Here is a 10,470-nt window from a genome sequence, read left to right on the forward strand (position 1 = left end):
CAATCCCTTAATAATGCTGAGCTTTGAACACCTATCAAGTAAAAGATAAGCTCTGGCTTGTGTAGCAGGCTGGCACCTAATGGTCCTCGGAGCAACCACGTGCAGGTGCGTGATTTACGGCTAGGAACGGTCCCAATCTGGGATGCCACAGCTGGGATGAGGTTCCCACCAAGGGGTGTATGTGCTGGAATGGGGGCTGCGTTCTATCTAGGAAACAGTTGCAGTCACCCGAGGCACTAGTGTGGGCTGGGATTGGATGCACCAGGCCGGTTCAGATCCCAGCACCATATGGTGTTATGGAGAAACAGGGTAGATGTGGGACTGACTAGGCTGGGTCTCAATCCCCTTCTGAGCCATGTGTGAGCTATATGTGGGTATGGACGAGCCATGGCTGGGCTGAAACGTCCAACAACAAGAGTCAGAATGGGGTGAAAGCCAGCCAGGAAAAGCCACTGTTCCTGCTAGGACAGGAGGTGAACTGAGTAGGGTTGGCTCAAGAACCCCCTGGCAAGCGCAAAATCTGGCATTGGGAGGGGTTCTGATGGAGGAGCCTGGGCAACTCCTCTGGCAGGACACAGTCCCTGCAGGTAAGCGCGAGAAGCATGATTGGAAACAGCCCAGAATAGGCCATGGAAAGTTTCCCACTGGCATGCATTCGGCATGGGTCAGGAGCAGACCAGGCTGAATCAGTTCATGTCACCCACTGGCAAATCCAATCACCAGAACAGAGTGTGGAATGGGCCGGGTTTGGTTGCGACAAAACCAGTACACATTATGGAACGCCAGGGCGTGGTTGCCTGTACTGGATATGAATGCAGCACCCATCCAGCACACGTGAGATCCAGGAAGGGAGGGGCAGAGCTGGCGGTGGGGTTAAGGGGCTGGTGCCCTCGCTGGACAACCACTCCCACTGGAGAGTGTTGGCTGGGATAGAGACAGACCAGACTAAGCAAGGCTGCAACACCTGTGCGCTGCATGTGGACAAGATCAGGGCCACAGCATCAGCTGGCAGAAGCTGGCACTGGGGACTAATTCTGTCGAGTCAAATCACAGGACCACCTAAAGAGTGCATAAACCGGGACAGAGAGACCTGGGAGGGAAAAAGTGGGTTCCCCCTTCTTGGGTCACTATTCCCGTGGGAGGGCATGAAAACTAGGACGGGGGCTGGGATGGCTAGATAGAGAGGTACTCAACAATATCTGTGAGGGCTGGATGGTTGAGTTGGTTAGATAAAACCAAGCTTTAATACCCATTGACAAGTACCAGAGCCAAATGGGATGGGGGACAGATTGGTCTTCTGCTACACATACTGGCAAACCAGGGTAGGGGGCGGTCTGGTGGGGGTTATTGTGGGTCGCCCCAACTAGGCTACAGCTCCCACTGGTTGATGTAAGGGCCGAACCAGACTGGACTGCAACACCCATTGGTTCCAGTGCAACTCGGGACTGAAAACAGAACCAACACAGCAATTGCAACCACCAGCTGATCAGGGTGATGGACTGTGCCGGGCCCTGTGCTTGCTAGAACATACAAGAATCTGGTCTGGGAATACCTCAAAGTATCTTTGGAGATCTCCCCACTTGAACTGCTGGACTCAGAATTCTAACCAAGAAAAGACAGAAGACAGAATAGGACAATCATTCATCTCAGCTACATGTTGGCAGCGAAATATGGGACAAATGGAGACTTCATGATGGACCATATCAATCAGTGGACCACCTCATCGAGCGAAACTGGCAGTGACTCATAACTGGAGAACTATTAACTCCACTTGAGCACATATCTCAGAGCATGCCCCACATCCGGGACTTGGGGTGGGCGGGAAACCGGGTGGGGCTTCTCCCTCAATATCCCCTTTTACCTCAGATACATGATGGAAACAATATGGACATAATAGCATTGCCCACCTCCCTATCCCCCTGAACCTTTTTTTTTTTTCTTCTTTCTTCTTCTCTTTCTTGATTTTCCTTCAACTATAGTTAACTATGTAAAGATTGTCAACAACAATACAATAAAATGGATTATAAAAAAAAAAAAAAAAACTTTGTCCACTTTAAAGACATTTTTTAAATTTGGAAACAAGGGTCTTGAGTCACCAATTTAATCAATAATGTTAAGCATCAAATAATGTTTAAATTTAACTCACTGGTATTGTGGCCCAGTGAGTTAACTCACCACTTGTAACACTAATACCCCATATCTAAGTGCCAGCTCAAGTCCTGGCTGCTCTGCTTCCCAAAAACCTTCCTACCAATGATCTGGAGAAGACAGTGGAAGATGGACAATGTGCCTGGATCCTGCCACTTCTGTGGGAAATCAGGAAAAAACACTTTTCTCTTGGCTTTGCCCTGGCTCAACTGGTTATTATGAGTGAACCAGTAGATAGAGAATAATCTCCCTCTCCTCTCTCTGTTTCTCTAATTCTCAGTCTTGCTAATTCCTTCATTCTCTGCAGCTCTGTCTTTCAAATAAGTGAATAATTTTGAAACACACACACATACATACATCTTTGGAAATTTGGGTTTCATTATTTACATTGTCCAAGAAAAATGTAAAAATTTTAAATCAACAGCTGTATGCATAAATTGAGAGAATAAATATAATGAAAATGAACATGATTTCTCCTTGCTGTCAAAATAACTCTAGGGATGGGTTTTAGCCCAGCAGTTAAGATGTTCTTTGAGATACGTGCATCCAATTCTGGAGTGTCTGCATTTGTATTCTTGTTTCACTCCCAATAAATCTTCCTGTTAATGTATACCCTGGGAGGCAGCAGGTGACAGATGGCACAAGTACGTAGGGTTTTGTAATTCAAGTGGGAGATCTAAACTGAGTTCTAGTCGCAAGATATTGGCCTTGCCCACTGCTCACCATTAAGAGCATGAGGAGTGAATCAGAGGATGGATAAACTGTGTCTCTCAGCTTTTCAAATAAGTAAAACAACAACAACAACAAAAAAAAACCAAAATAGTTGTAACTCTCAGGTATACATTCTTCAAATTGGATAGCATACAAAGGTATGAATTTACCTTTTTTTCTTTAACAAATATGCAATCATGAAAGATAAAAATACTGAGCCTGGCACGGTAGCCTAGTGGCAAAAGTCCTCATCTTGCACGCACCGGGATCCCATATGGGCACCAGTTCATGTCCCAGATGCTCCACTTCCATTCCACTTCCCCGCTTGTGTCCTTGGAAAGCAGTGAAGGATGGCCCAAAGCCTTGGGACCCTGCACTCGCACGAGTTCCACAAAAAGCTCTTGGCTCCTGGCTTCGGATCAGCTCAGCTCTGGGTATTGTGGTAATTGGGGAGTAAGCCAGCAGATGGAAACTCTTTCTCTCTGTCTCTCATTCTCTCTGTAAATCTGCCTTTTCAATAAAAATAAAAATACATCTTAAAAAAAAGGTAAACATATTCAAATATAATGTCAGTCCTACGCATTTTAAGGAAACAAAGTCCCACTTATTAAAGCATGTATGAGTATATATGTATGTGTATATATGTCTCAAATATGTGTATATATGTACACACAGCATATATGTATATACATATACACAAATATAATATTATTTTTATTTTAACAATAATTTGTACCCATGAAGTTTATGAAAGTAAATAAATAAATATTTAAATAACTATTCCAGGTATAAATAGCTATAAATCTCATTTTTATTAAATGAATTTGGCCTGAGATAGCTAATATATAATAGATTACTCAATTCAGAACTGCTTTCTGGTATAACAACTTAAGCTTTGAGCTTTGAGCAATAACCTCATGCCTTTCATCATATATAGCTAGCTATCTGACAATGTAAATAACATTTCTTTAATCAAAATATAGGTTACAGAGATTCAAAAAAATCAGGTTGGAGTTAAATTAACATCACAAAGTATAAACTGTATTTAATTATCTAGGTATTTATGTATATTATGTTTTATCTTGTACTGTGTACAAAAATAAGCATTTTAAAATTGTTTCACCAAATACATTGAAACAAAGTAGCACTTATAGACAATGTTCAGTTTTTAAAGTTTTATCTATTTTAGCTGTTTTTTTGGTTGGAAAGTCAAATTTACAGAGAAAATGAAAGAGAGAAAGATCTTCCATCCACTGATTCACTCCCCAAGTAGCCACAATGCCCAGAGCTGAGCTGATCCAAAATCAGGAGCCAGGAGCTTCTTCTGAGTCTCCCATGCTGGTGTAGGGTCCCAAGGCTTTGGATCATCCTTGACTGCTTTCCCAGGCCACAAGCAGGGAGCTGAAACAGAAGTGAAGCAGCCGAGACATGAACCAGTGCCCATATGGGATCCCAGTGCATGTAACGCAAGAACTTTAGCCACTAGGCTATTATGCCAAGCCCCAGACAATGTTCTTTCAAAACCCATGTGATGTATTGAACATTCTTAAAAAAAAAAAAGTAAAAAGGAATATTTAAACATCAAATGACAATGACAATGTGGCAAGCTGACATAGTTAATCTGATCTTATCAATTGGGAATGCATGGCTTACAATAACTAAACAGACAAAGCTGAATTATTTTTATAAAATAATTTTGGCAAACATATTTGGTCAAGAAATATTTTTTAAAGTTTATTCTTAAGCTACGTTTGAATCATCTGTTTCATATTTGTCACATACATATTGAGAGACTCATTTAAATGTCATCAATTGGAATTTACCCATATTTTAAATTGTATATCAATCTAAATATACCACAAGAACTGAGGAATCAGCTTTTGCTTCATAATCTTCATTTCTTCTTCATTCTGATGTAACAAAAAAATAGGCTTCCATGGAGGTCATATAAATAAGCAATGCTGACAATGCACTTGATGTTTACGTCCTATATCAAGGCTGCAAGGCGTGTGCACATCCCCAGCTGGCCTTTCCACAAGCTCTGATATGTTCCACATGAAGCACATGGATTAAAATACAGAGGAATTTGATTTCTCTTTTGATGTTAAAAAAATGAAAGAAAATTAGCTCAACTATATTTCAAGCTTTCAATACAGATAACTATCATTTGGAAGATAGTCTAAAACTTCGCTTTGAATCTTACAGCCATACAAATTTCTTATATTGATTTATAGAAATGTTTAGTTTTTTTTAATAAGACCACAGATATGTATCTCCTCAGGATTTAGAGAGTATTTGTAATAAAATACGTAAAGACTATCGGATGAATCAATAAAGCAATAAATCACATCAGCTCAATGAGTAGTTGAGCTAGGTCCTATTTCTTATACACCCAAGGATATACCAAAGTGCCATCATTTGGATTATCTCAATGGCCTTAAGTGGTCTTCTGTTGTTTCTTTGCTGTACGGTAAGGGTAGAGATCTCAACTCAGATTCTGTTTCTCAGTACTCTCCTGTGGCTGCCAATAGTGAACTGCAAATGGATTTCAGCCTCTTATCTGAGTTACTGAAGCTATAAGCAGAAGGGTGGAGGCAGTGGATTTTTCTCCATCAATGAGCCAATGTCCAGTCACCTGTTCTTGACTGGAAGAACGTAGATGAGGAATTGCCAGTAATTTGCTATAGCCTGTATTGCTAAGGGAGTCTCCTTACTCCCCATCCTCTTCATAGGAGCAGAGATAGATAGTCCCCTTAGTAGTTGATTTTGTTTCTAATAAATTTAAGAAATGCTGACTGCCATAACAATTTTATGTATGGACAGATCTCACATGAATGAGATCAAGCAGTACTTGTTTTTCTGTACTTGGCCTATTCCACTTAACATATAGAACTCCAGTTCCGTTCATATTGTTGTCAATGACAAGATTTAGCCCTTGTAATGACTAAATAGTACTCTATTCTGTATATATATATAACTTCTCTATCCATTCTTCAGTTTATGCACACTTAGGTTTCTGGGATATTGACAGCAATAGCCTAATTTTAAAATTAATTAATTAATTAATTAATTAATTTAAAAGGCAGACTTATAGGCAGGGCAAAGATCAGGGATTCTTTCACGTCTCCCACGTGGGTGCAGGGGCCCAAGCACTTGGACTATCTTCTGCTTCTTTCCTATGCACATTAGCAGGGAGCCAGACTGAAATTGGAGCAGCTGGGACTCGAACAAGCACCTATACAGATACCAGTATCACAGGTGGTCTTCCTTTGTCATGTCACAGCCCTAGCCCTGGCAATCTAATTTAAAGACTTGTTCAAGGATTTATTCCTAAAGCATAGCTGAAATGCCATTCCTCCCACCCCTCTTTTAAAGATTTATTTGCTTATTTGAAGAAGTTAGAGAGAGAAAAGGAGAGAGACAGAGGAAGATCTTCGGTTGTTTCACTTCCCAAATGGCTGCAATGGCCAAGGCTAAGCCAAGCCAGAGCAAGGAGCCTGGAGCTTTTTCCAGGTCTCATGTGAAGAGCAGGATCCCAATTACTTGGACAATTTGCTTTCCTGTAGGGAAGGTGAATATGAAATGGAGTAGCTGGGCATGGTTTGGCACCCATTTAGTGCGCTGACATCAGGAGTGATACCTCTACCCCCTAAACCACAAAGCTAGACCAACCCTTCATCCTTGCCAGGGACATTCAAGAACTACCCTCTATATAAACAAACCAACTCCATCTTGAAATAACAGAACATTTTAATTTCTGTATCCAGATGCTAAGGAATACATCTTCCACCCAACTCAAACCAAAATTCTAGATATTTCAATTGATTGACAAGGCTCCCTCTTACCTCATTAACATCATTTTCTATTAAGCTTCCACTGCCTCATTTCCAACCTAGTCATGCCAGTTCCTTACTCCTTCTGCAGAACATCAAGCATGTACCTTCCTTGTTTGTTTGGTTTCTATTTGTTTTTTGTTTTGTTTTGTTTTGTTTTGTTTTGCACTAGCTAGCCCCTTTTCCTGGAGAGATTTCGGTCCAGATAAATGTACACATGATTCCCCTCCTTCAAGTCTATTCAAATACCATCTTCCTGGGAAAGCTTCCCTGACCATGCTATATAAAGTATTAATTGTTCCCAACACTCTCTGACTCTTGTCTTCTGTTTACTTATTTATATTTTGTATAGTTTTTGTCATTGTTTGACATACCATATGCTTGCCTATGTGATGATCATCAGTGTCTCCCTAATGAAATGCAAATTCGATGAAACAAAGGTCTTTGCTGCTGAAGGATATCTGCCTAAAGAGCAATGGCTGATGCAGGGTAGGTATTTAGCAAATATTTGTTAAATGAATATTATTTGTATATTTTATTTACCTGGAAGACAGAGAGATCTCTTGTGAATACTGGTTTGAGTCTTATTCGCTCCACTTCTGACCAACGTTTCTGCTAATGTGCCTATGAAACAAGTGAAAGATGGTCTAAGTCCCGGAGCCCTGCAATCATGTGCGAACCTAGATAGAATTCAACGTTCCGCTTTGGTCTGGCCCAGCCCAAGCCAATGTGGCCATTTAGGAAGTGAATCAGCAGATGGAAGACTCTTTCTGTCTCTCTCTCTCTCTCTCTCTCTCTCTCTCTCTCTCTCTCTCCATTCCTCTCTTTAATTCTACCTTCAATAAATAAATAGATCTATTTTTAGAAGAAAGATTAATACAGATTTCCCACTATGATTCATTCCTCAAATTCCCACAGGAGCTGGGGCTCAGACAGTCCAAATCCAGGAGCTAGGGACTCAGTCAAGGTCCAGACCCTAAACACTTGGGCCATCACCTTGTTGCACCTAGGATGTGTGCCAGCAGGAAGCTGGAATCAGGCGACCTACGATTGAAATACACCGCGACATGGGCTTTGGACATCACCAACAGCATTTTAACTGCTGATGCAATTGTCACTAAATGAACAGTATTTATGCAAAGTATTTATGAAAGATTTTAGTCAAATTGGAAAGCTAGATTTTCACTGCGTATTAACTACTTATTAAATACTGTTTTCTATTTAGCATTAGAAAAAGAGCACAGACACATTCTTGAATAATCAAAAGAGAGGTTGAAGTGATATAAGTTGATGGATATTTGTAATCAATGCAGTATTCAACTTTATTTATTGAACTTTTAATAGAAAAAGCTACATTTTCTAAATACTTTGCATGTGCCAAATTTTGTGCAATTTTTACAACAACCAAATAGTTAACTAGTGCTGCTTTCCAAGGCTACTCTGTTAGAGCCCCAGGTTGGTACATTGATGGAAGAGAAGGCCATTCAGCCATGAAAGGGTTTAGAAAAAGTTTTTCCAGTACACAAAAAATCTTCTTTTTTAAAAGATTTATTCATTTTTATTACAAAGTCAGATTAAAAGAGAGGAGGAGAGACAGAGAAGAAGATCTCTGTCCAGTGATTCACTCCCCAAGTGGACGCCACGGCCGGTGCTGTGCCAATTCGAAGCCGGGAACCAGGAGCTTCTTCCAGGTCTCCCACGTGGGTGCAGGGTCCTAAAGCTTTGGATTGTCCTTAACTGCTTTTCCAGGCCACAAGCAGGGAGCTGGATGGGAAGTGGACCTGCTGGGATTAGAACCGGAGTCCATATGGGATCCCGGGGCGTTCCAGTTGAGGACTTTAGCCACTAGGCCACACCGCCGGGCCCAGACCAAAAAAAAAAAAAAATCTATAGGAAGTCTTCAAAAGCAATTTGCTGGAACTGGATTAAGAATGGAGGATAGGGCCTGGTGCAATAGCATAGTGGTTAAGGTCCTCGCCTTGAATGTGCCGGGAAACTCACATGCAGGACAAGGAGTGGGCCTGTTACTGGGAAAAATTGTATTTGAGACTTCATGATTTGAAGCATTTTGTGGAACATCCAAATGATAATCCATGTCAGTCTGATATATAGACTTTAAGATACAGAACAAACTGGATGTGAGGACGATCTGGCTGCGACATCTGTCACCCTATCGATCGCTGGGGTTGATTCGGCTGATGTGGCTGGCTAGGCGGGTGTCCCCTTCCTCCCTTACCGCTCCACGTGCATTCCTCCCGAAGCTGCGTGCTCAGTCGAAGAGGCCCACCACCCCCGCTAGAGGAGGACCGGTCTTCGGTCAAGGGAATACAAGTAGAACCTCCAAACAAGCTCCCAAGGATACAGAACAAGCTGCAGATAAAAGTTTGAGAGACATCAATATACAAGTATTACTGAGGCCAGGCTTGGATACCAGGCAAGGTAAATGTGTACAGGAAAACAAAAGTCAGAACGTAAAGCAAACCAACATTTAATAAGTGAGTAGGAAAAGAGATATTTGCAAAGAGTTGTAAGAAGAGTACAGGCATACCAGGAGAATAATGGGAAAAAACATAGAGATGCTTATTTCCGTAGGGAGAGGATGATGATACAGGATTCAGAGAACTGATCAAGAAGGGTTCAGGAAGAGAACAAACCATTGGTAACCACAGCAACTTAATGAGTTGCTTATGCAATGAGGTACTTAATGAGAAGGAGCATCATCACTGCCACAGCAGCAGGAGAATAGCATGAAAGGAGGGAAATAAATTTATGACTGAACAGAGTTATTAGTTTCTTCATTGTAAAAATCCAGATTAGCTGCCTGCCACAGAGTAGAGCAAAATTCTGGGAAATAGTGTTACTTACTTGGTTAACCAACAAGTTGACAATAAAGAAGCAAAGAACTCCAGTGACTTAATAATTTCTGTTTATGTGGAACCATATTTTGATAGCTATAAAGAGAAGCATAATCTGAGAAGCACTTAGAAGCCACAGTGATAGGCCTATAAACAAGACTAAATGAAGCCAGCTAATAAACTCAAAAACACTCTGGAATGAGAAACTGCAAGACGTGTTAAAGTCTCAAATTACATGGAGAAACTGTGAAACAGAATTACATTTTAATTCTTAAGCAAAATAATATTTCGCCAAATCACACATGGATACAACTTTGTTAAAATGCATTCGTCACACCCACTAGAATTTCTTTGATTAAAAGTGATGCTTACAATTGGATTTCAAATGTGATACTGCAATCAAAATAATTATCCAGAACAAATTGATAAGGCTAAGTTCATGACTTAAGTCTGATAGTTCATTGCTAAAGGTATAAACACATAGTTTTCCCCCAAGATGAGCTAGTTCCCATCACCTGAAGAATATTTATCTTTTCTAAATAAAAAGGAGAGCTTTCAAGAATAATTTCATTTTCAAAAACAAAAATAAAAATAGACAGACATACAATTACTGAGGATTCAAGGTAAGACAAATGGGGCAGACAATTTAGTCTAGTGATTAAGAAGTCTGCATCCCACTCCCTGCAGTGTGCCAGCTGTAGGGGAGGTGCCCCTGACAGGTCGGACCCAATGCTGGAGACTCAGACCAAAGCCACTGCCAAAAGCAGTGACCAAGTGCTTGACTTTCGGCGGCCAGTGCACCAAGTGGTGTCAGGGTCTGCCTGCTGGCTGCCCAGCAGCAAACTCTGGGGTTGTTAGGATATGTAATGAATAAGACCAGTTTTAGTGTAGATGAGAGATGAATTCTGAGTGATTCCCAGTAA

Source organism: Ochotona princeps, chromosome 2 (genome assembly GCF_030435755.1).
Source record: "Ochotona princeps isolate mOchPri1 chromosome 2, mOchPri1.hap1, whole genome shotgun sequence".
NCBI lineage: Eukaryota > Metazoa > Chordata > Mammalia > Lagomorpha > Ochotonidae > Ochotona > Ochotona princeps.